This window comes from Nomascus leucogenys, chromosome 13 (assembly GCF_006542625.1).
Source record: "Nomascus leucogenys isolate Asia chromosome 13, Asia_NLE_v1, whole genome shotgun sequence".
Classification (NCBI taxonomy): domain Eukaryota; kingdom Metazoa; phylum Chordata; class Mammalia; order Primates; family Hylobatidae; genus Nomascus; species Nomascus leucogenys.
Genome location: NC_044393.1, coordinates 60174173 through 60201370, shown reverse-complemented (window position 1 = coordinate 60201370; position 27198 = coordinate 60174173). Strand labels below are relative to the sequence as shown.

Genomic DNA, 27198 nt, shown 5'->3' with positions numbered 1-27198 from the left:
GAATGTGTGTAAATTCACTTATCTGATTTTAACCTTTGTGTTTTTTAATTGATTACAAGTTTATATTCAATACTCTAGTCCCATGCTATTAACAAATTAGGATCAGTGAATTTTAGTCATTATGGGGCTTTTAAAGACTATCAAATTAGTTACCTGACATTATTTCTATTTTATCTTTTTATCTACACAGTAGTAAACAAACTAGAGAGTTATTTTAGTCATTAAATTAAGGCAAACTAACCAGTAGGAAGTAAATTGCCTCGATTAGACCACTTCATCTAAATTCAGATGTGAATTTTGCCTCTAAATTTCTTCATTTTGCCTCTAAAGCTCAGTCTTAACCACTAAGTTCTACTTTCTCTCAAATTGTTTATTTTTAAAACAGCACCACACACCTTGGTATGTTTTCAGAAAGGGGTTTCCTCCAACTGTATAGGTGCACTGCCTTTTTTGTTATTATTGTTGGATATTTCTCTTCCTTTGATAATAAAGTTTCACTCAGACAAAATTATAAGGCAGTTGAGTATTGTGGAAGGAATAAAATAAAAACTGTTTGTTTTCTAGGCCTAGTTTTCCTATGTGAGAGTAATCACATTGCTCTCTGAATCTTAGTTTCTCACAAAATATGCACTAGATTTTTATTCTTGTTTTCAAGTTGATTGTTAATGTCCTGTGAAATTGTAGAGATTTTGTATGGGCTTGCCATTATAAAGAAATTTGTTTATTAGAGAAAAATTATTTTTGTTATTGTTCAAAATTTGTATAGTAAAATGTATGTCATGTATACCCATATATTTAATGGATGCTATCTTTTAGAGTGGTTTTAGAGTGTATTCTGATATTTTCAGATTCTCAAATCTGGTATTTGGAGATTTTCAAACTGGCAAAGATCGTCTTGTTATTATAGAAATAGCTATAGATTTTTTTAAAGGGGGGGCAATTTGATATTATTTTATGTCCTTGTCATGTTTAAGAACTTTTATTTTTACCCAGCAAGCATTAATGCAGATCATAAACAAATCATGTGCTGTTTCCCTTCCTCTTGATATAGGGCTCAGATGAGTCCTTTAGATGACAATATAGGCCTTGTAATAAAGTTCTCTCAGAGAAACTGGTAGTAACTTAAATAGCACAATTCCCTCTCCTGAGTCTCAAAATATGCTTTGGGCAGATTTGAGAGAATCTTGGATGTTTTATCTTTTTTCTTCTCTTGTTTTTAGAATTGAGGCTTGTGCTACATGGGGATAGTTTTCTTTAAATAAGAATTCCGGCCAGATGTGGTGGCTCATGCCTGTAATCCCAGCCCTTTGGGAGGCTGAGTTGGGTGAATCACCTAAGGCCAGGAGTTTGAGACCCTCCTGGTCAACATAGTGAAACCCAGTCTCTAGTAAAAATACAAAAATTAGCCAGGCGTGGTGGTGCACATCTCTAGTCCCAGCTACTCGGGAGGCTGAGGCACGAAAATCGCTCGAACCTGGGAGGCGGTGGCTGCAGTGAGCCCAGATCATGCCAGCTACACTCTAGCCTGAGTGACAGAGTGAGTCTGTCTAAGAAATATATATAAATATATAAAAATAAATAATAAAAATAAAAAATAATTGCAAATGTCTCACCCTAATACATCAAACTTGTGGAATCTAGTTATAGTACAGCTATAATTTAGAAAGCGTAGTTTACAGTACAGAAATCTCTCTTTATAATTTTCTTTTACAGAGGGGGGAATGAAATCTTAATCACAGGTGCATTTCATATTGGGGTAGTCATTTCTGCATACTCATAAATTACCAGCTTGTCATGATACTGTCATTTTTTATGAAAATTCTGATTTGTATTTATATTTAATTATTGATTTTGCTCAACTGAGCACTTCATTAATAGCATTATTTGTGAAGTTGACTTTTGTACATGATTGGTAAAACAAATGATAATTTTAAGCCATAACTTGTCTCTTGATGCTTGTATTTTTTCCTATAAGCATCACACCATATATTGGGGAATTCTAATTTACAATATGGCATAACAGTACATTATTCAATATTGTTTGAGAGCCAATGGATTTTGATTGCCTGATTTGCTTTTTTAACTTCTCATTTACCTTGTTATTTAGCATTTATATGGTCCTAAATGTAGGTCTCTCTGGGAAAAACACTCATTTATTCATTATTCTTAATATTCACTCATCTTAGATTGAAGTATAATCATCTTGTTTTCCATAGTGATGGAAAATTTGCTTCAGGTTATAATTAAACTAGAGATCTCTATTTGGGTGATGCCTCTCTGTAAAATTACCAACACTTTAACAGTAGGCTATTGTGTAAGTATGCAGACCCGGGAGTTAGGAGGAGACCTCGTGACCTTTAGTGACTTCATTTCTAAGATAAAAATTACCTTCAAATTCTATTATTATATAATTTTTGTAGTAACCCTTAAATATTCTCAAAATGGTTTCAATATATTTCTTTTTTTTTTCTTTTTCTTTTTTTTGAGATGGAGTCTTGCCTGTTGCCCAGGCTAGAGGGCAGTGACGCGATCTCGGCTCACTCACTGCACCCTCCACCTCCCGGGTTCAAACAATTCTCCTGCCTCAGCCTCCCGAGTGGCTGGGATTACAGGCACCTGCCACCACGCCCAGCGAATTTTTGTATTTTTAGTACAGATGGGGTTTCACCATGTTGGCCAGGCTGGTCTCAAACTCCTGACCTCGTGATCTGCCCTCCTTGAACTCACAAAGTGCTAGGATTACAGGTGTGGGCCACTGCGCCCAGCCAATATATTTCTTTGTGCAAACTTAATACAATATACTTGGATGGATACTGATAGGATTTACTCATAGATTTTGTGATATTTTTAGTTTTTCATGCTTATTCACGTTTTTTGTGTCTGTCAAACAATGGCATAGAGATAGACAAGGTGCTAATTTCATTTGAATCAGAAGTAGTCTATAAAAAGATCCTTAGGAGCTGTACAAATTCATGAAAAATTTGAAGAATTTTAAACATTTGTATGTCAGGAGTAATTTATATACACTTGTAAGAGAAATCATTGTTTTCCAGGCAAAAATGTGTGTGTTTGTGTGTGTGTGTGTGTACGTGTGTGCGTAGATTTGTGTGTATGTGTACGGTGAGAGACTTCAGTTCTGTTCAGAAAATTTTGAATGTGATTGACTAAATTTATGCCTTAAATTTTCCCATTTTGTCCGCTCTTTATTTCTATCAATAGATATTTTGAGGGATTTAATTAGGCCTTAATTTGTATTTTACACATTTCACATAAATTGAGAGGAAAAGTCTGCCCAAATATGCTTTTCTTATTCTCTCGAGAGTTTTGGTCTCTAAAAGCTCATTCTTATGATTTAGTTCCAGTTTATTTGAGAAGCTAGTGTGGTAGTATGACTGGTAAATGATGTCATCCTTTTATCTTCAAAGGAATTTCCAACTAGATTTGGAAATTCCCCTGCTTGAATGACAGGAGAAAGACTTATATTATGCCTTGCAGTACAATGGTTTGGGAAATGTGTGTCTCAGGTAGACCCACTTTCAATTATCCTGCATTTCAGATGAAAACATTTGGGGTAATTATCCAGATAATTTAAACAATTTTTAAGTCATTTTTTTATTGGAAGATAGCCAAATAACCTGTCTTTGAAGTTTCCATTCTTTATGTCACATGAAGACTGTCCATCTCCCTGGTATAGTTAAAAGAAAAAAATAAATGAAGTGATTTCAGCTTGAGTTGATTTTATGAACAGGCACGAGTATGCTGCCTTATGCTTTCTGATCTTGCAAGCACTACTCTCTAGGGCCTTATACATGGGAGGACATGATAGGCATGTATACCAAAAAAAAGAGACTGTTCTATATTGATTGCCACAAGTAAATGCTTTTATCAATCTCAGGAGGGATGGTTTTGAAGCATAGATGTGCTGTAAAAGGATGGCAGCAAAAAGGTTTTCATCTTATTTGTATTCCTCGATTAACTCAGTTTGACAGAATAAAAAGTCACTAGTTTGTAAAGAAGATAAGGAAGCCCGTGGACAAGAGTCCAATGATGTAGTATAAATAGAGAATGAAGAACATTTTAGTTACAATATTATTACAGAAATCTTAAAGTTATATTTTGGAGAGGAACATTCCTGTGAAGGAACTCAGAGTAGAAAGTTTCTAGGTAGTTCACTTTCTGTTCTGCATATAATAAAATATTGGTTCTCATTGCTATTAAATAAAACAACACTAATATCAGTGTTTTATGTTTTTACTAAGAATTGAGAAGATAAAGCATGTGTCAAAAGAAAGGAAATAAAATGAGCTCCTTTAGTTTGAAAGAATTTTTTCAAATGCAATAAACAAGAGACTAAATTACAGCACCACATTTTTGGGTGTGCTGGGGTTAGCTGATGCCTGCCATGAGTTCAGAGTTGGATGGTGCTTTTCTGTTACTATACCTAAGGGAGATGATAATAGCGATATGATCTGTATTTTTAGTTCCCTGTAATAAGCATGGGATTGTTTGTCTATTTTCTTTTCAAAAGTGTGTCAGATTTCCCTCATTCTCTATGGTTTGTTTCCTGCTTAAATTCCTGACAATCTGGTTTAAACAACATTGCTATATTTGTGTCCAGAGGATACAAAAAAGTTTAAAAATAGAACAACAAACATTCCACTGTAAGCTTTGAAAAAACTTCCTGAATTATGGCTTTGAGTTTCAACCAAGACATGGAGGCCATATTTATGGCTGTGTGCATGCTGGTGCATCTTTTTGTGAGTGGAAATTCATTACTGTACAGGACATGAGCTCTTTCCCTAACACTTGTGTTAAACGGTTAATGTGACTTGGTGGCACACTGAAGTACGAAGTGATAGACAGAGTTAAAGTTCTTGACGTATGCTAGGTCAGTGAAGCTTTGTTATTTATTTCCTGTGTGGAAATAAAAGGCACTATATGCAGGTTAAAGTTTTGCATTTCCAGAGCCAGGAGTGGTGGCTCATGCCTGTAATCCCAGCACTTTGGGAGGCAAAGTCAGGCGGACTACCTGAGGTCAGGAGTTCGAGACCAGCCAACATGGTGAAACCCAGTCTCTGCTAAAAATACCCCGTCTCTACTAAAAATACAAAAATTAGCCGGGTGTGGTGGCATGCACCTGTAAACCCACCTACTCGGGAGGCTGAGACAGGAGAATCACTGGAACCCAGGAGGCAGAGGTTGCAGTGAGCTGAGATCGCACAACTACACTCTAGCCTGGGAGACAGAGCAAGACTCCATCTCAAAATAAATAAATAAATAAATAAATAAATAAATAAATAAATAATATATAAATAAAGTTTTGCATTTCCTTTTTCCTGTCACCTAACTTAAAGGCATGTATTTTTTCTTTTTCAGAGACAAGGTCTCCTTTTGTCACCCAGGATGGAGTGCAGTCACTTAACTTTATAGAAGCCTCACAATAACTCTTTACTTGAAGTTAATTATGTAGGACTACTTTATGTAGATGACTTTGCAAAATTTGGTTGCCTACAACCCCCTTGAATTCATTTAAAATTACTATTGATGCAGGGGGTGGACATTAGTTGATTCACATTATTTCTGTTCATAATGAGCTTTATGGTGAATTCTACTTTAATGTGTTTATAATATTTGACTACTATACCATTTAAGGACTAGTCTATATCAGGTTGTGAACATTTGGGAAATATGAGATCCCCCAAAAGAGTGGCATAGTAAATGAAATACATTTTGCCTTATGTGTTGAATAGAGAGGGCTAAAATTAAGGGCGGGGGAAGTAAAAATACTAACGGGCCATTTTTTTTTTTTTTTGGAATGGAAAGCAGTATAATTTGTGATGCCTACCAGATTTTAATTTTTGTTAATGGGTAATATAGGCCCTTGCTAACATTACCTATTTTTTTTTTTACAACTGCTACCCATGAAGAGCATGGGCAATATGCCCACATAAGCGTCTTTTTGCAAGATTGTACAGGACTAGAGCACCAAAGGGAGTTCTAAATCTTAATGGAGAAAGAGTTCTTTCAAAACAGGGTTATAAATTTGCATGCATTTCACTCTTAGAATCCCGGTGTTCATCTCATATATGGATTAGGTGAAAGCTAAGTGACAAATCACCTGTTTGGGAAAATTTCTTAGTAGGTAAACTCTCTCCAGATAATTTAGGATTATGTTTCAGACTATCAGTTTAGGCTCAGAAAAGCAAATGGTTTTATATTATGTTATAGCAGCTTCACAGGGTAGGATTTAATACATTTTTATGGATAAAATGAATAGTGTTTGATTATTGGATCTGAGTTAGGAGAAGAAATTTTCCCTTCACAGTGACATGATTTAAGATCTGGAATCCCTTAAATTTGATCTGGGACATTCACCTAACTTTACTGTTCCAATATGCCAAGACAAAATTATTTTGTGAAGGAAAGTTATAATTAAATAACTGGTATTAAATTAATACCAGTAATGTCTGTTACAGAAATATTTCACATTGCTCACTCAAGAATTACTCAACATTAATTTCATATATGTAGAAACATTCTTTGAACTTTAAGTTATTTGTATTCTATACTTATATGTTTGATATTTATACTTATGTTTATATATATATTCTTCAAGACAGTTATGTAGTAAAGTTTATACTAAACCATTTTGGGCTTGGAGCTCAACATCCAAACTGAAAAAGGAATAAAACTTTTTCATGATTTCTGTTAATTATAGTTCATGACTCTGGTTAGTAAGATATAATCTATGTTTGTGATCATTCCTGGTGTTGTTTATGTTTTCTTGGAAGATAGGATATTATTTCAGTGAATGAAAGCTATTCTAAATATATGAGAATAATTAAACTTTGTCAGAATAATGAATATGGACTTGAAAAATATTAGTTTTGAGGTTTTCTTTAATGACTGATTCCTATCAATCGTATGGAGAAACCAAGATTTGTAAAAGAATATCATTTTCCCTAATGATGTCTTTATGTCTAATATCCATGAACAGATAGGATCTTTGATGCTTTACTTATCTTTGCATATTTTAGTATAGTTCAGATTCCAAAGACTTCTTTTTTTTGAGACAGAGTCTCACTCTGTTGCCTAGGCTGGAGTGCGGTGGCGTGATCTCAGCTTACTGCAACTTCCACCTCCCGGGTTCAAGTGATTCTCCTGCCTCAGCCTCCTGAGTAGCTTGGACTACAGGTGTTCATCCATCATGCCTGGTTAATTTTTGTAATTTTAATAGACACAGTGTTTCACCATATTGATCAGGCTGGTCTTGAACTCCTGACCTTGTGATCTGTGCACCTTGGCCTCCCAAAGTGCTGGAATTACAGGCATGAGCCACCGCGCCCGGCCCCTGAAGACTTTTTACGAGCCCTTTCCATTAACTTCAGTTTTCCATCATATAACAATAGCAACAAATAATGAAAACAGCAATAGTAGTCACAGTCATATTGTGCTACAATGTACAAATTCAGTTCAATTTTCATATATGACCTTATTTGATTCCCCTAATAATCCTGTCAGCATGTGCAGTTATACCCACTTTACAGGTGGTAACTCAGAGAGATTTCATGAGGTGGTGAAAATTGAAGGGGCAGTATCAGTGATGGCTCCTGAACTCTATCCCAGGTCCTCGACTCCATTTTCAGGTCTCTTCCTGTGAGCTCTGTGTAATATAGCTTTGTGTTGTAGACATATATGTACTTGATTGCCCCCTTACTAGTTGTTAATGAAACACCTTCATGTCTAGACCTATGTCTTACTCACTGAATAAGCCTATACAGTGCTGACTTGTCTTCTTTGCACAGTGAAATTAAATGATACTTTCTTTTAAAACTTAATTAAGATGCTTTTGTAGTTCATAAGCATGATGATTCGGTTTTCTTGCTCTTGTATGAGATGTGCCTCCCTCATAACCTTGGAAACCTGACTTGAAAAAAAAAAACTTAATTATGGAAGAAAAGTTAATGGTTTATCACGTAGCAGGCAATGAACATGTTAAATTGTACTGAAAATGTTTTACACATTCTAGATGTTTGTTCTTTAATTTGGTCTTTAATTCTCCTTGATAATACCTTATTTACGGACCACCTTACTTAAAATACCCCCACAGTCATTCTCATTCTCACCATGTTGTTTTCTTTATAGATCTTTTAAGACTGCTAGAAATTATTTGCTTTTTGTTTATTGCTTACTTCCCATCACCTCCACTAGAATATTAGCTTTATTAAAGTTGTTTCCGTTTTGTTCAGAGCTATATATCTCCAGTGCCTAGCTAGAATATTGCCTGCCATTGTTGTTCAATAAATATCTACTGAATGAATGAATGAATATCAGTTGCTTTTAATTATAAATTTCCATCTTATTATACATTTAAAAAAATTTACTGTACAAGGTACTCATTTGTGACCTTTGTTTTGCTGGTGAATGCTGAATTGACTCATGTGGTTTGTATGCATGAACTATTGAGTGATGATATAAGTTTGGCAAACAGAAATAAATGTGTGTTTTTTTAATTCAGGAGATTACAAAAGTGTAACAAAACCCACTTGAAAATACTAGTATGTTTAGGCCGGGCGCGGTGGCTCACGCTTGTAATCCCAGCACTTTGGGAGGCCAAGGCGGGCGGATCATGAGGTCAGGAGATCGAGACCATGGTGAAACCCTGTCTCTACTAAAAAATACAAAAAATTAGCTGGGCGTGGTGGCGGGCGCCTGTAGTCCCAGCTACTCGGAGAGGCTGAGGCAGGAGAATGGCGTGAACCCAGGAGGCGCAGCTAGCAGTGAGCCGAGATTGCGCCACTGCACTCCAGCCTGGGCAACAGAGCAAGACTCTGTCTCAAAAAAAAAAAAAAGAAAATACTAGTATGTTTAGAAGGATATAATTAAATCTGTGATTGCTTAAAAAGAATCATAAATTTCTTCTAATCCAATGTCTACTCTCATTATATCTTGAATAAATCTGTTGTGAGGAAACTAATGGAGATATGTATGTTTTGTCTGTATATCTTTTTTACTTGAGATATGGTTTTCAATTGATTTTTATATATCTCTAGTAATAGCACAGTGTAGTGGGGGAATAAGATATACAGATTAGTTTCTTAAAATTTGTGACATTTGTATTTGGAGAACATAGAAAACCATGTAATTTAGGTTAAAATGTATTCTTAATGATTGAAAGTGCCACAGACTTTCAGAATTAATGTAAAAAGCTGTATCAACAACAAAAAGAGCAATAATAAACATTAATGTAATTGACTGTTAAGTACTAAGAAAAGTCCTCTAGAAAATTGGTTTGGTGTGGCTGCGGGCCAGACCATGCTTGTTGCCAGCTGATAGTGATCAAATGGAGTACATCAACAATCTGTGAGGTTTGTGTCTCCAAACCTAGACTGGGGTTAAGAATCTGCACTAGAAAGTGACACTTACAGAAGACACTGTACTTTAGGGGAAAACAACAACAACAACAACAAAACAGTATTGTAAAGAAAGCCATATATACTCGGTTAAGGAAAAGTTGATGCAAATCAAGACAATACCTGCTGTAAGTTGAGACTGGGAAATATTTTTGGTGCAAAATTTCAGCAGAACTCTAAATCTATGCAGCACACATGAAACTAGTAAAATTGACTTAAAAGTTTAAGCTTTGCATGCTAGATTCTGTAATATTATCTGCAGAATTGGAAATACTACAGCTTGACCCAGAGCTTTGAAATGGACAGCAAATAAATCTTTGGGAGTTCATTATTAGCCAACAAAATTGTTACTCACTAGATCTGAAATAACAAATCTGGGGCCTTGACATTTCATCAGAGTATGAAATGCATCTATTGAATTTCATATTTGAGATTATTACTTTACTAGTGCCCCAATTAAAGCATGTAGATTCTAAAATTCTATTCAGATAAAGTAAAATACAGAAAGCTTGTTATACATGCACAGAATCTTTTTATTCATTGCTTCATGTTCCATTGCCCCTTCTTCAACATGCTTATTTTGCGTTTTTAATGAACAGAAATGGTTTTAATATAAGTATACAAAGAACTATCCAGAATTTCTTTTTAGAGAAAAAGGAGGTAGGAGGTTGAAACTGCCCATATTCCCCTGTGACTGATCAGTTGAATGTAAACTGTTTACAACAGAATGTTGAAAGGAATCTTCTACCTGCTGTAGGGCTGGCATTGTAATATAAGGCAATTTTACATGCCCATACAATTTAAATTATTAGACTTTGTGTAAAAACTTTTCTTCAAAGTCTGTCTAAAAAGAAAGAAACAATGGGAGAGGAAAGAGAGACGGAAGAAGGGAGGGAAGGATAGACAGAGGGAAAGGGGAAAGAAGGAAGTTTCTGAATCTCTCCCACCTATCTTTTTCACATTCTATTGAGAGAAACTCTAAGTATTGACTATTCATGAGCATCTGCAAATCACATTGCAGCTTAACTGTCTCTTCTCTGATTTAATAGAAACTTTGATTGTTTTCTAGGATTTACTTCCAGAGTAATTGTTTTTGCATTTTAATATAGAAAGAAGTAGATTGAATACATGCATAACATATTAGAAATGCTATTAAGCAAATGATTCTATGTGGTACTATTGAATGAATGTTTTCCTTTACTCTTCTAAACAAAGCACACATTTCTCCAATTATTTTTAAATTGAGAACAGTGGAAAAGAAATCTATTTGTGTGTTGATTCCATTTTTTTCTGGTATGATTAAATGGTACAGCAGAAGTCTTACACAGTATAGTCAGGTACTTTTCCCTGCAAGATCTGTAAGGGCAATTTTTATCTGCATCCTGGATATACAGTATTTTCACACACCGAGACTTTAATCTTTAATTCCTGTTATCTTTTTTTTTTTGTTTTGTTTTGTTTTGTTTCTGAGACGGAGTCTGGCTCTGTCACCCAGGCTGGAGTGCAGTGGCGCGATCTCGGCTCACTGCAAGCTCCGCCTCCCGGGTTCACGCCATTCTCCTGCCTCAGCCTCCAGAGTAGCTAGGACTACAGGCACCCGCCACCACGCCCGGCTAATTTTTTCTATTTTTTTTAGTAGAGACGGGGTTTCACTGTGTTAGCCAGGATGGTCTCGATCTCCTGACCTTGTGATCCACCTGCCTCAGCCTCCCAAAGTGCTGGTATCTTAATGTTATTTATAAGTCCCTCACATGTCTTAGCAGCCATACTTCACCAACTCTTGCCGTATTTGAGTCTCCGCCTCAAAATAGCGAGCATTTCACTCAAGCCTAGGGCAGTGAGAAGTTCATGAGAAGTTTCTACATGGCAAAAATGATGATGGTAGAAGACATACTTGTTTTTCATTTTATTTGTTGGTTTTTAATTGGACTGTTTTTCTTAGAGAGTTTCTCAAAACCAGTGAGTTTCCAGAGAGAAGAGATTTCTATTATTTCAAGGGCCGATAGTTAAGATCCTTCAAAAAAGTTGGCCTTCCCACATCAGACCAATATCTGTAGAGTTTGAAACTTGCCATTAAATAAGGAGAACAATGACTTGAGCTTCAATTGTCCCACATTCAGGGCTTTAAATATTCCAGATACTTTGCCTCTTCTCTTGGTTCCCAATTGAGAAGTCAGTAGGTAAAGGATGAGTATTCCTCCCATTTTATTTAGCATGTAGGTGCTAATTTGTCTGCTCCAATGTGCACCAGTGTTGGTATTATATGTTCTAAGGTCCTCTGCTGTATCCTTGGAAAAAGACTATGTTATGTGTTACTGTAATATTACAAATACGTTTCTAAGAAAATTAACTGCCTATTATTTGTACTTGCTCTTGTTTTTGATTCAGAAAAGTAAGCTTGCCCTTGCTTGTGCATTAAGAATTGAGGTGTTGTGTATTCCTGGGAGTGTCATGCATAGATTTGATACATACATCATTGGAGTTAAACTGGCTAAAAGAGCTGTCAATGATAAAAAGTGGGGATGCTATAAAAGACAATGGCCTTATCACATTCATGTGACTCAGGCAGTCTGTATCTATTTCCTTTATATTTTTATGGATTTTTTTTCTTTTCACCATTTGCATAAGTTGGTAGTACACATAATATAAATGCAAACAACAGAGAGCAAGCCCATTTTTAAAGCTGTGAGAAAATAGACCTGTCAGGAGATTTGTTCAATTTAGGGTAGGAGGAACAATAAAAATACATGTTGTATTTGTTTCTTAGAAAGTACTCTAAGGGTGTTTTCCCCCCAGCCAGCTAAACTGCATGTGGCAGTTGCTACAGCAACCCATTTTTGTGATTTGCAGAATAAGGGAGCAAACCAGATGTAAACTGTCCGTCAATAAGTTTCTGTTGTCATGGAAGATGGTAACGTATGACATCTCATTTGGTCAATTTATGTACTGTTGTGGTGTATTGTTCTATCTGCTCTTTTCAACATGCTGTCATGAATTAGTATTCCATTCTTTGGATGCATAATTTCGGAGTTTCTCAGTTTTATACATGATGTTAACTGAAATAACTAGATGTCAGATTCATAGAAGGTTGTTGTTGCAAAATGAAGGTTATTTGACATCTGTTTTGTAATTTTTCAGCCTATTGACATAAGAATTCTTTATTTCATGAAGAAGAATCAAATTAATTTTTAAAGGGCACTTCAAAGGTTTTGTGGTTATTTTATTTGAAAATACATATTTGCAGTCTACAGAGTTAAAAATATATCTTTGTCTCAATGAGACCTTTAGTAGGGAAATAGGAAATAGCTCTGGACTGGAGCTTCTGGAAGTCTATGGTCATGCCTCTGCTCTTTGCATTCTGGCAAGTAGATTTACATTTTAGACTCAAATCACTTGTAACAGCTAGTATATTTGGAACTCCCTATCTCTTCTTTTGTTTTTCTTCCTCTTTTGTGTGAGAGACTGTCCCCTTCTCTCGGCTTTCTTTTCCTGTCTTCCCACTGTTCTAGAAGCCATGACCCTCTCGTTCTAAATAGATTTTGCCCTGCTTCCAATGGGATGCGAGCCTGGGTGTTTCTATGCATATTTTTAATTTGATAAGAAGTGTAGCTTACAGCTTATTGTGAATACATTAGCATCTCATCGTTTGTGGCAAGTCCTCCACACTTTTCATCCCTGCTATTAATTTTCCCTTTCTCCACATTTAAAAATTTTTCTTTAGCATTTGCTCCCTGAATCAAAAAGACTAGATAGGGGGATTAATGATGAGACTTTTTTATTATTTAGCACGATTTAAAACTATTCCTGGCAACCATACCAAGTAGTTTCACATATAATATCCCCTCAGCCTTTTAAAAAATTGATATCAGCTTCAATAGAAGTGATGGTATTAGTTACTAAAGTGACATCATATCAAAATATATAAACATGGAGCATTATCAACAGAAGTGAGAAAAAGTTCTAGAACAAAAAGTAGAGTTTGGTAAATCTAAAGCAGATAACAAAAGAAATTGTTTCATTCTCTACAATAAATTTGAACTGTGGATTACAGAAGTAAACATTTACAGGAAATTGGGACACAGAGGAAGTGGGAGAAAGAAAATCTATGACTTTTGTCTTTCCTCTACCTGGAGTTTCATCATTTCTAACTCTGCAAAATTGACTCAAGATGTGAATAGTAAAGGCGTATATGTGCATGCATGAATGAAGGAAGGTATCCTCCAGCAAATTTGCCTTTCAAAAAAGTTGCTTGAATATAGGCCCAAACTCAGAGATATGAAGAGTGTTATGCTGGGGAAGTGAAAATGAAAATGTAGCTTTTCATTTCACACACATATTACAGGAGTACCACTTTTCAGTGTTCCCATTTTGTTCCACACTTAACCCTAAAATTTCTTGAATTGCAAATACAAATGCCTTATTTTGCTCCCTGGTACTCTCAAAATGGTGTTCAATAGAAGCAGCCTAGTCATTAAGGGATCAGGCACGGACTCTCGCTCTTTCTGTACTGTTGCCGTGTCATTGTTTCCTCATCTACTGAAAGGTGAGTGATAATGGTACCTATTTCAAAGGGATGTTGTGAAAATTAAATAAAATAATGCATTAAAAGTTCGTAGTATAAAAAAGTTCTTCTGCACCAGACACATACAGACTGGTTACTAAATGTTAATCACTGTCATATTAAGAAGTCATCATATGGATAAGAACTCATTAGAATTTGCTGTAACTTAAACTTACAGGTGAAAATATTGGAACAGGAGAAATGGCAGAACTAAATAGAACTACTTAAATGACATTTGGCTCTGATTATCACAAAAGATTGTAGAATTTTACTTGCCTGGTAGATATTTTTCTGGTTATTTCTATGAAAATAATTCTAAAAATGTATCATGCTATTTACCATGTTAGTTATATGACATTTCTTAGAAGAAGAAAAAGTCCTTGGAAAGCAGGTGCAAATCAGTCTGGATAGACTTAATTAAATATTTATAAACTGGTAAAAACTATTAGCAGTTGGCAAATATTTAAAAAAATCCAATATTGGTCTTTGTGTGAAAGTATAAACGTATACATGTATGCTTGTTGGCAACGGAATAGATAGAGATAAAGAAGTACAATTATTAACTATAAATCTGCAGAAATGCTAATACAGGTTTTTTGAGATGATGGAGTAATGCAGTTGTTATTTCTTGAGATATGGTTACATTTTGCAGGAAACAAAGTCTAATAGATATTGTTAAAATTTAACAACATTCATTAGTACTCACAGAAAGTGCTTATTAGAGTACAAATAAGAGAAAAATGAAAACTGTGAAGTCACTATGATAAATGGACACTGTAGTCTTAAAAAAGACCATGTTATTGCCAGCAATTTTTAAATTTTAGCAACTCGGGGGCTTGAGTGCTCATTGTCCTATACTATATGGTCTTCTAAGGGGAAATTTACAATGGGGTTTTAATTAACATTTAAAAAATAAGTTTACAATGAGATTTATAATTTCAAAGATTGTAATTATTGTATACATATTATAAAGTCTTTTATGACCCTAGCAAAGAGGATTGGTGAAGAATGGTTTTGGAGCTTTTTAAATTTGAGATAGAATGTTCCAGAGTAGTGGAAGTTTCTAATAGAATAGCACGAAGAAGCTGATTATTCTATTTATTTTTTAGATAGATATGTAACTTCAAACTTGCTATTTCTGTGGTTTCCATTCTTTTATTATACTTGTGGGCTTCCACTTAGTAATTTTTCTCTCTCTCTTTTATTTGACTGATTTAAACAAAACAAAACAACTCTTCAGCTAAAATCACTTTAGGGCACAAATTCAAAACTCCAGACTCAAGTAATTAACATGCTTGATGCAAAGCAGCAGCAACACATTACTGTCAATAAAATGACAATCTAAAGAGACATCTTGAAAACTGACTGGATGACAGTGAATTGTGCTTCTGCTAAACTCCAGCAGCTACGAGGTTCCACAAATATGGGCCCTTCACAGAGAAGGCACTGCTGAGTTTCTCTATAGGGTTGAGTTTGGGAACTTTTGGTCATCATGATGCATTTAAAAAAAAGAATGATTTGACAGGAGCATATGGTCCAAACTTTTTAAAACTATAATCATAGTCAGCGTGCTATGAAATACCCACTGGGTAAGGATTGAATCACCTGGTTTTGGTTCTAATTATGTCTGTAAGTCACTTTGAACAAGTGATCTAAAATCTGTAAAATCTATCCCAATATAGGGATTTTGTTATATTCTGACTCATTTTTTTTTAAAAGAAATTGACAGGCAGTATAGAGTTTACTCATTAATCATATTGGCAGCAGTTTCTGCCTGACCCTCGTTTGAGTTCCATATGGAATGAGATATAGTGTATGAAAATTGGAGTTCATGAACATGTGGGCAGAAGAGGTTTGCCCATTTTTTGGTAGATGTTTCTCCTAAGGATACATAACCTAGTACCCTACAGATACCACCTGACTGCCAAGAAATGACTGTGGATGGTATACCTTTTTAGATTGGGGGCAGTAGAGATAGGAACTATATTTACCACAGCCTTACATTATTACATATTAACTGAGGCCATTTACTTTGAATGTCCCAGTCAGGTCCCTTAAAATCAAACCCCTAACTCATTTAGCTATACCCTCTTCTCAGTCTTCTCAGGGAAGATACAAGAAAATATACCTATAGAACCTGTTATTTTTCTTGTATATTTCACAGGAAATATACAAGACAGTATACCTATTGTACCTGTTGTACCTATGTATATTCTGTATTAATTCAAACAATTGATTGTTTCAAGAATTTTTTTTTTACTAAATCTAAAACAAAAATGGTAGACAGTGGACAAAGAAAAAAGACTTGAATCTTAACCCAATAATTCTGTAACTTTGTGCAGAAAATAAGTATGGATTCTTAGGTGTTACTCTCACAGATTCTGACATCATACATTAAAAGAACCCAAGTGAGTTTGGTAGTACATCATTACAGATACAAATATATGATTCTTCTTGTTGTATCATATAGACATTATTCCTTATCAGTATGCCAAGGTTCTGTTCAATGACTAGGGATGTATCTATATCATGGTCATTGATTAAATGACCATGAGATGAAATGTCTAAATGAGTAAGTGGTAAGGTATTATCTTAGAATATTTCTTCTTTCAAAGACATAAAAGTCTCTATCAGGTAAAATCCAGAGCAGCACATTGCTTAAAAACTAAATATGATGATGTGAAAAGAAAGCACCATGCTTAAATGGGGTTGAGAATTCGATATACTGCTAGCAGGTGTGGAGGCAGAATGTGGTGATCAAGGAGGAGGAGTTACCATTCTGGACAGGAAAAACTATGGGGGAATTTTAAACTTATAAATGTTCATCATTACAAAATATAGAAAGATATTTAAAAGTTTTCAAATATTTTCAAAACTGGTGAGCAACATTCAGGGTTGAAAGAATAAGTTTAAAACATTGTTTTACTTGTTCAATTTGCAAGATATTTATGGTCAATAAAACTTTCCTTATTTCATTACTGATTAGTTCCCTAAGAAATGATAAAGATCTTAGATGTTCATAAATCCTCCTGGAATTCAACTATGATATTTTTACATACATTACACTTCTAAAATTACAAAAACAAAAAAGCCTTAATCCAATTCAGCCAGAGCCTAAATTTTTATCTTTTGGTTGTATGCATTTTCAACAGATTAATAAGAATGTTTAAGTAGAAAATCCACAAGTAATACTTTTAGATTAGTTGAATTATATTGTGTTCATTATCATTATATTATTTATGAAATAATATTATACTAATCAGATTGTACCATGTGGTAAAACTGTAAAGTTTGATGCATTTATTATGTTTATTTTAAATCTATATATGTTATAAATATTTTAACATATATTTTTATTGTATATATTTTATTATATATAAAGTTTAAGCATATTATTATATATATACTCCTGATCTTGGCTGAGAAGTTTAAAACTGTAGAAAGAGCCTGTTGTTAGATGCTTCTGCATAAAAAATCAGATGCTTCTCTAAGGATAAATATGTTATGCTTATTCTAAGAAATATGTGATAAGGCATTGGGTACAGTGTACACTGCTTGGGTGATGGGTGCACCAAAATCTCAGAAATCACCTCTAAATAATTTATTCATGTAACCAGACACCACTTGTTTCCCAAAAACCTATTGAAATTTAAAAAAAAGAAATATATGCTAAGGAAGACACCATAACATGGGCTTCAGAGTCAGACATTCAGGGTTCATATCAGGACCTTTCCACTGAGCGAAGTTGGGCAAATGCTTCTCCATTTCTAGCCTCAGTTCCCTCATGGAACCAAAGCGAAATGAGATGAGCTGAACAAAGAGCTTACCCAGGGTCCAGGCTGTGGAGCATGTTAAATAAATGTTGCCCAACATCTTCCTCTTCTTTCTCTTTCTCCTCCTCTTCCTCTTCTTTGTTGTATATAAGAAGTAGGAGGAAAAAAACCCTAAAAGTTTAATTTTAAATTATACATGTCCTTCTTTATTTCTTATATGTTAGGTTATTCATGATTCACAATACTTTAACCTTTTATCACCTCAGAATTGAATTTCTTTTTTTAGTTGTCTAATTGCTTATAATTTTCAAAAAAAATCTTCATTTTGAATAGAAAATATATGTTGATGTGAGCTCTCTAAACTCCATTTTTAATCACTGGAGGAATCCTCAGCAACATTTTTGCTTTAATTTTACATTCAAATTTTGTTTTGTAGGACAGTCAAGTTGAAGGACTCCCCTGATAGCCCTTTGAAGAGGTGACATAGCAAGAAATGCTGAAGTTTTACAAACAGCTAGTAGAGAACGCTTCTACTAAAGTTTTAGGTTTGGCTCAGCATCCTCAGTTTGAAAAGCAAATTACAGCTTTCATCAATTAACTTTGCAGGGCTAGCAGCTTATTCATACTGAGGAAGATTGATGAATTTCGTTGAAAATTGATGCTCATAGTAGCTAATGAAATTGTATTCAGACTATTTTCATCTTCATCATTTAAAAGAGAATGCATGAGGGGAAAAAAGTTTCCAAAATTTGGAACTAGATACAAGGAAAGCTTATTATAAATAATGAAATTTGAGACCAATGAGCTAAGTTTTGCATTTTTCTTTCGTGTCACTTGTTATACTGCATGGCCTCAGGTAAAGAAGTATGTTGACTTCCACTGATGGAAAAATGATGAAAGAGGAAGTTATAAGCTGCCAGTTCACAGGTCTACCTGTGAATTGAACTGCAGAAAATCATTTTAGTTAATCTAGTGTATAGCAAAACTCAGATATAAATAATTAAAGCATCACTCCTTTCTCAGAAATAAAAGAAGAATCCTACAAAGGTATAATATTCTAGTGTGAGCAGAATGCATGCTAGGAAACTATAAATGGAGTTATTGTATTTTGATAGAGAATCTGACTCTTGGAAGGTGATATCAACTAGCTATATTTAGGCAGTACCAATGGGAGGCAGTGTTGCCTCATGCACAAAGGCCTGTTCTTTTGAGCTAACTGACGTAGGTTCCTTTTCGTGTTCTTCATTAGTTATGGCAAGTTACTTTTCTTCTCTAAGCCATATTTTTCATGTTGGTAAAATGGGTTAAACACAGCGCTTACATAGTACGGTTGTTATGAAGATTAAATGAGAAAATGTATGTTAAGTGCTTAGCACAGTGTTTGGCACGGAAAATGCTTGTATGTTGTAAATGAGATCTGCCAGTATTATTACCATTCCTTTAGCCAGTAAAGGATTGTCTAAGAGAGATGATATGGTTTGAACGTATAAGGTCTCTGCTTACATTAATTTATGTCATGACATTTGTTTTAATTTTTCATTACTTTGATTATTTTGCCCAACAGCAGCATATTATGGTATAATTTATAGCCTAAATATAAAAATGAGACTTTGATATTTACATAAATTTTGCTTCCTTATTAAAAATTAATTGATTGAGGAAATGGTTTGGAAAATGCCTCACTGATTTTAAAAAGTTAGCTGAACATCACCTTATGAAACTCTTTAAACAACTGTAGTGTTTTTATAAAAAATATGTGGGCAATAAATGACAATAAGAGGAACAAATATAAACTATGTGTTTGGTAAGTGAGTCAGTTCAGCTAGTCACACAACAAATTGACTTGGATGAAGTTTATATCTTATAATGGCATTTTATATATTTTTCATTCAAGAATGACTATGAATAGAGCTTTCAAAGTTTATATGTTCTTAGAGTATGTTTATCTTTCATATATGGCAGTCACCTTGTTTTGCTCTTTCCATTCTGTTCTGTTGCACTTTCTTTTCAATGCTACAGCGTTGTAACCTAGACCCGATTCTCTTTTCGCTTGCTCTATCTTTTTTGTTCTCAATGCCTTGGGCACCTGCAGTGTAAGGTCATTAACCCCTTGGCCTTTGTAGAAATCAAAATATAATCTGTATAGATATGTATTGAAATTATTTCCTGCAACTATTGAAATTTCAATAAAGGTCATTGTGGTTCCATGTATTCTACAGATGTTGAATACTTTCTGTAGAACATGTTCAGTGTTTGGTATTTCTGAGTGACTGAGTTTTGATAAAAATAGAATTAAACTTAGACCCCATTAATACTCCATATTTTGGAGGCATATAAATATAGCGACACAGTAAACAATCTAATGACATAAAAATCAACATGAATTGTATGTTTGAAAAATACATGTCTATTTTTAACATTTTTTTTGTTTTTTTTTTCCTTAAGAAAGGTAAGCTGCAAGTTAGTTGACAATGTTATTTAAATGCTTTGATCACTCAACATTATGAGACTATAAATTATGGAACAAATGTTACCCCAGGGAATGAATCCACTAAAATATTTGCCTTTATTTCATTATAGTCATTATTAATTTGATAATTTTAGAAAAAAGTTATAAATCCAAATCAAACCTGTTTATCACAGTGGAAACGAAGTCTCTTAAATGTTTTCTATAGTTAAAATATCTACTATTATTCATGTCACTTGTAAGTGTTGTGAGTCCCGAGCTTCACGTTAGGGGGCTTAATCCCAGGAGAACACATTGCGCCGTTCCTGAAGTCCTGTTTTGTACCAGTTGGGAAACAGTGCCTCTTCCATTGTTCCTCAGGGAATTAGATCCCAGGAGCTTCAGGCCTTTGAAAATAGAGAATGTTGCCTATTGATGCTAACCTTTAACTGATTCAGTGGGCCTTTTTTATGCAAACATGCACAAAGTGGTGATGTTTACACTCCTTCCCTGAATAGAGTAGCTGATTATCTGTGGAATGCTTCACCTCCTGGAAGTAAAGCGTGAAATGACAAACTTTAGAAGATTTTTTAAAGGGATTTTTATTCATTTTAAGGTCTATATTACTTTCGACAGACAAAATCTCCCCTAGAAAGGGCTCACAGAATAATGTATGTAAGTTTGCTGGCATTTTGACTTTAGTAGTTTACAAATATACCAGTTTACTTTCAAATTAACTGGTATGTTTATCTTATTTAGTGTGTCATTTTCTACCCAAGACAAACCAGAAAGGAGATGCTAAGGAAGTTGCTTTTATGTTGACACTTGATCCATTGGGGGTTCTTAAGTGACTTTGGAGACTTTGTTCATAATTTTTAGTAACCTGGAAAATCCCTAAATAATTCACTCATCTCATTTTATCCAGTTTTTGAGACCTTTGCCAAGTATCTGTTTAATCAAAGTGCTAGTGCTGTCAGACAAACATATGGATGAGTAGGTAGAACAACATACAGTCTTTTTCTCCAAGAATAGATGTTGGTTGTGGGTTTTTTTTTTTTTTTTTTTTTTTAATTTCACTCAGGCATAGCAATAGCTGTGATTTAAATTTAGAAATAGAGATTTTAATTTGCAAAAATCTATCCAGATATAGTGTGGTTTGGTACAAAGGACATAGTTGTTGGAAGGGTAAGATCTAGAGTGGAAGTTCAATAAAAAGGGAACCAACATTTATTACTAATTCAGAAATACCAGGGACCAGTGCTGTACCCATATTTTCTTCTACTCTCTGGAGTCAGAGACCCTTGCACCTCAACATGCTAGCAAGTCTCTAACCTCACAGAACCTCATTCTCCTGTCTTGAAGATGTTAATCATCATCATATCTACCCTACTTCACCAGATTGTTGTGAGGAGCAAAGTAATTGTTGAAAAATTGCTCTGTAAATAGTAGAGCTTTAAACAAATATTCACAATTATTGTGTTTATATTTTGTATCCTTCTTACAAGTTGAGTCAATTAATTACTATTATGTTAAACAAAATTTGGAGAGCACATTTAAAAACAGAGAAATTTGCCCAAAAGAAAAGAATAGGATTGTGATATTAAGGAGATATCATTGCCTACTGGAGCTCTCACTCTGACTCTAGAAATCAAAAAAGTAAGTTGGGATGGGGTAGGGGAGGGAGAGAGGGAGAGGGATTGCTATCCTGATAATATATTTATTATTTTCCAGTGAGATGTATAAGCAAAGCATGGATCCTGAGAGTGGACACTGTATAAAAAAAAAAGGGCACATGTTAAGTGCCTTAAATTATTTACAGTGAAACCAAGTAAAAACAGATGTGGAAAGGCTCTTCAGAATTCTTGGAAAACCTTAAAACTTATAGTGGATGATTAATAGCTGAGTCTCTGTAAGTGAAGGATAGCAGCATTATTATTAACATGTTTTAAAAACAGGGCAAAACTCTAATTTTTATGACTTTACAGAATATGGTAAACTATATTCAAATGATGAATTATGGGTTTGAAATATTTGGGTGTTATATACTTAATAAATCATTGCTGCTTCTATTATTGGCTTTTCTTTTTAGAATATTTGATTATCTGAATAAACATTTCTCTTTTTTGCACATATCTGTGAGTTTGGGGGGATTTTTTGCACATAGGAGGTTTTTGAGAAAGCATTATTTTTGAAAGACTAAGGAGGCAGAATTTTAATGGAATTCTGGAGGAAGTATTGTAAGGGGTTCTAACCTAGGCCTCTCCAATAAATAGCTGGGTGAATACAAAGTATAATATATTACATTATAATGATTTCAAACCCTTTCAGCCTCAGTTTTTTTCACCTATCAAATGAACATATTAGACTAGCTACTAATGTCTCTTTCAGTTCAAAAATTTTATTCTATGAAAGCATGTCTCCCCTCTTTATTCCTGTATACTGAAGCTGTGTCATGTGTTTTTATTAATGGCACCATAGAAAATTCTTCCCTTATTATGGCCTAAAGATGAATTAACATAATAGCAAGCAGGTGTATACAAACTTGACAATTATGCTAATATAGTAAATGGCCCTGTAGGTACTGTACTTCTTCAGAAAGATTTGAGATGGGCATTAAGTCTTCCTTGTTAATCCTGTATTTAATGACCTCTAAATAGCATCTATTGAGACCTTCCATTCCTTTCAACAAGTTAGAAAAACATTCCGATTTATCCCTGTTCCTTTTTCCCATCCTCCGGCACCAGCTACTGTCTTTATATTATAATTTGACTTCCTTTCCTTTCAAATTGTGGCTAAAGAAATAATTGTTATCATGTTTTGCTAGTGACTTCGTAGATGTCTAACAAGACATCACTTTATCAGAAGGAGAGGAGAGGAATTCCCTGAGCTCTGTGCAGGAGCTATGTTCAGTTGTTACACAGTGAAGCTTTCCTAAGTACTCATTGCATAGCCAATATCAGAGAGCTTTATCTTTGACAGCACTGACAAGATGTACTGATGTTTTGCCTAGAGTTTACCTGCTTTATTTAGTTTCATGTACCAAAGAGTGATACATAAGTAGCTAAACTCTCAGAACCAGGTCTACATGGAACATTTTAGTGTGCTGTACACATGTCTAGTGTTTCTTCAGACTGGCTGGAGCCACATTATTTTAAATCATTTTAGAGGAGCATCCTTACTGAGGCTAGAAGTAGGAACTCATTTTTTAGTCTGCTATTAGCTTTCTTTTAATGATCTTCAGATTCACCAACAGATACCTCACCTATGCCCATTTTCAGGGGCTGCTAATTAAGTAATAACATTTAACTTACATAAGCGTTTTTTTTTAAACAAAAACTCTGGTTCTAGAGCTTTCTGATCAACTTAGTTTGTAATAAATACCATAGTGCCATGTTACGTAGGAATGTTACACCCAAAAAAAATTCAGACTCGGGGGGAGGAGTGAAACATCAAACCCATCATATGGCAAAAGCAAAAGATGTTAAAAAAAAAAAAAAAAAGAGCAAAGAAACAGTGCAATATAGTTAGTGCATCATAAGTTGATCACCTTTTCTGTAGGTCACTAAATTGCTGGCCTAGAAGGCTGGTAGCACTCTTTATTAAGCCATTAACAACAACAACAACCACCTTCAGATAAAAAATTCCACCTACTCATCAGCATTCTAACTCAGCATGTTGCCTGTGACAAGCGACACCCTGAAAAAATGGTCCTTTGAGGCTTGTCTTGCCAGGAAGCTGCTATTTCTGGTATAGTTACATGATTTGGGGAGACTATGGGTAAATCTTCCAGGCATACACATATGTCCATCATCTGGCTTCGTAGGTGCTGATCAAATCACCAAACTCACTGGCACACACTGAGTGGCAACACCGGGGGCCTGGAGTGTTGGTATTTCTCAGACTCAAGTGGGCACATTACTGATCTCTGTAATCCACAAAATATATATGTGAGCTTTACTAAGGTTAAAGAGCGAATCCACTGTTCTTAGGTGTCATCAATTGCAATTTTAAAATAAAGCGGGTTAGATTTAAGAATGTGTGTCTGGCATGCAAACTTTCCCTGGAAAAGGTCTAAGAAAAACTGAAATAAATACTGCAATGCTACATTGTATAGGAGTTTGAAATCAGAGGGTTGAGTATCTACTTCAAGTCTTTTCGTCTTGGTTAGGAATTTAGGAGGTACCTCAAAATATCAGATCTGGTCTGTTTCAAAAGCAGCACTTTTAATAAATAGCAGAAAAGCAAATAAAACACCTTTTCCTTTTTGTAATAAATCATTTTGGTTTTTTTATAGATTGCATGTGGCATTTGAGGCAGAGCGAGCAAAGCTGCCAATATTGCAAGCTGATGCTTCAGCACCTTTCATTTTTCTCTCTGAGCAGGAACCCTCTTCTTAAACTTGTTCATTTTACAGAGAGAAAATCGAAGCCACTGGCATATTGTCAGAGCTGGTTTATTGTCATCATTTACAAAGGTCACTGGAATTAATTGACTTCATATATTACATATTGTAAACTGACTCATTTTTTGACACATTTATGGGAAAGTGGCAGGATCTAAGTGGCTGGTTATTGTCTTTTTGCTTTGGCTTATATTACAAACTAGGAAGCCAATAATAGCTCTGAAATCACAGTTGTGGAAAAAAATAACCCACAGTTTCAAAGAAGCTGACTGTGTTAACTCTGTGGTTAGTTGAACTAAAAGAAGGCAGGAGAGAGCTCCAGAAGATGAAATACAAATGCTAGGTTTCTTTTACTGTCTTTCCAGGACCCAGTAAAGAGGGCAGTGAATGTTTCCATGAATATCCTCAATTGGTGTTGTCTGTTTGAAAGCATATTCTAAGTAGCTGGCTTCCCTTTACAAGATTGGAAGTAAAAATTAACCCACACTGAATTCCATGAATCATCAATACATGGATGCTCATAGAGTTTACTGAGAGTAATTCTGTCTCAAACGCATTGCTTCTGAAACTAAAGATAAGAAATGTATCAGTAATATTTATGGTACCAGAGCACGCTATTTTCTAGGTAGATATTTTGAACCTTTACTTCTATTTTTGTTTTCACATTATCCCCTTTTCACTAAATTAGGACGGTTCTACTCATATTCATAGCCTGCTTTCACTGAAATTAGAGGCAGAGAAACAAGGACATATTGTTAAAAATGAATAAATTAGAGCCGAATTAAGCCATCCAGCTCAATAACAGCAAAGGGAATATAGCAGTTGGTTAGAACAAACAATCTTCTTAAATAGGAAATGTACTTTAAAGCCATCCTGCTGTGATCCTGTTAATTACCAAAGAAGATTAGAACTCTTCTGGTTCATGGGATCCTTTTACCTAGTGTGTGGCAGTTCCAGCTGCATTAGCAATCAGACATTTGCACTGTCCCTTCAGACCAGCGAGGGGATGTTATTAAAGAGAAGTCATTTACCCCAGTCCGTAAGATGTAGCCTGGCAGAAATTCAATATCTGTTTGTGATATGCTCATTCCGCTACTCTGCTTGGTGGTTTAGCTCTTAACATACAACAGCATTTGCCTAAATTTGCATCCACTGGGTGAGACAGAATAAAAATGCCCCATTTGGTGGGTTGATTTCAAAACAGAGAATAATGTGTGATTTGCTTTTCACTACAAATAATGTGAAGAAAAAGGAAAATTGCACCCCCTCACCCGTGACTCTCCTCTCCTCTCTCTCTGTCTCCTCTGTCTTCTCTCTTCCCCATCTTCTTCTCTCTCCCTCTCCTCCTCTCTTCTCCCCCACTGTTCCCTTCTCTTCTGTCTCCCTCCTTTTTCTCCTCCCCCCAACACTGCTTTTTCTCTCCCACTCACATCCTCTGATGGACATTCAAGCTAGTAAAATGCATGTTGGAGAATCTCACAAACACAGCTAGGCACACACAGAGCCAGCTGGGTTTTGCATGTGAATTTCTTGTCAAAAGTGCAATAAAAGAAAAATGCTGTTAGAATTCAGACAAGAAGAAGACATCAAAGTAGGATTTAGGTGTAAAAACATGATCATCGAAGAGACAAGAAATAGAACGTATTTTAAAATATATGTGTATTTTAAACTTACCTTGAAAAGCAGTTTCAGTGCTAGCCCACCTCCGATGTCCCTGCGTGCTGGATTCCTCAGTTCCTTGGTTGAGATAATCACATGGTTGTGTTCTTGCCCGGTATAAATAGGTGCATTTGTGTGTCTGTGTAACAAAGTGTACACAAATATGTACTATAGATATGCACACATGCACGCAATCTTATCTCTGTATTTTAAAATATAAAGGAAGGCAGGAGGCTGCAGCCAGGATTCCTTCTTTTTCCTGGAACTCTTTTTCTCAGTCGGCAGGCTGAGGCTCTCAATCCAGTGAAGAGAGATCCTGTGAGCTGGCTTTATTTTTCCTTGTTTCCATGGTGGTTAGTGGTGCATCGTTCACCCGATCAGTTGTCACACTGACATGGTGCTGCCTGCTCAGCGGTCATTAATAACTGAACACCCTCCACTCCCCAGAGAGGAGCCAATCGCTTCAGACAGCCAAGATGTAGCACTCGCAGCTGCTCCAGTCTGGTTGGCTGAATCAAACTGTCTGTTCTATGACACTGCTGCTTAGGATACAAATAAATGAAACAGGCTTGCATATTTTCCTAGGTATCATTTTCCTTCTTCTTCTTTTTTTTTTTTTTCCTTTCTGGGGGAGTGTTGGGAATTTTTGACAAGTTTTCTCAATTTTAGGTTATCAGTCATTCAGAGAAATATGTTTTCAGTCTGCACATAGACAGGACACACTACTGATAAGGATTTCCCAAATATTAAAAACACCTGGTAGAGACTCAAACCTCCAACTCCATCTCTGAAGTTCAGCAATGACTGCATTATTTAAGAAGAGAAGCTTGCAACTGTTTTGAGTGGCATTTGGTTCTCTATAGATCCTACTTAATTTAGTGTATGTGCTTGGTGTTCAATAACACCTTTTTTTTTTTAGCAATGACATTTCTTGTCTGGATTGA

The 27198-nt window shown here is 35.1% G+C and overlaps 2 protein-coding genes and 1 pseudogene across 7 annotated transcripts in view; 2 read left to right on the top strand and 1 right to left on the bottom strand.

Annotated features, from left to right (window-relative positions):
* LRRN3 (leucine rich repeat neuronal 3) overlaps window positions 1-26743 on the bottom strand; it is a 34951-nt gene extending 8208 nt beyond the window's left edge. The window contains exon 1 of one of the 2 annotated variants that reach the window (XM_003261196.4): window positions 26270-26743. The gene's annotated coding sequence lies outside the window, so the exon portion shown is untranslated. Of the gene's footprint in view, window positions 1-17801; window positions 18574-26269 lie in introns of those variants that run through there. The other variant, XM_030826755.1, reaches the window with a different exon arrangement.
* Window positions 1-27198, top strand: part of IMMP2L (inner mitochondrial membrane peptidase subunit 2) — an 894195-nt gene that overhangs the window by 425888 nt on the left and 441109 nt on the right. The window lies entirely within an intron of this gene.
* Window positions 7844-7934, top strand: LOC115838164 (annotated as a pseudogene).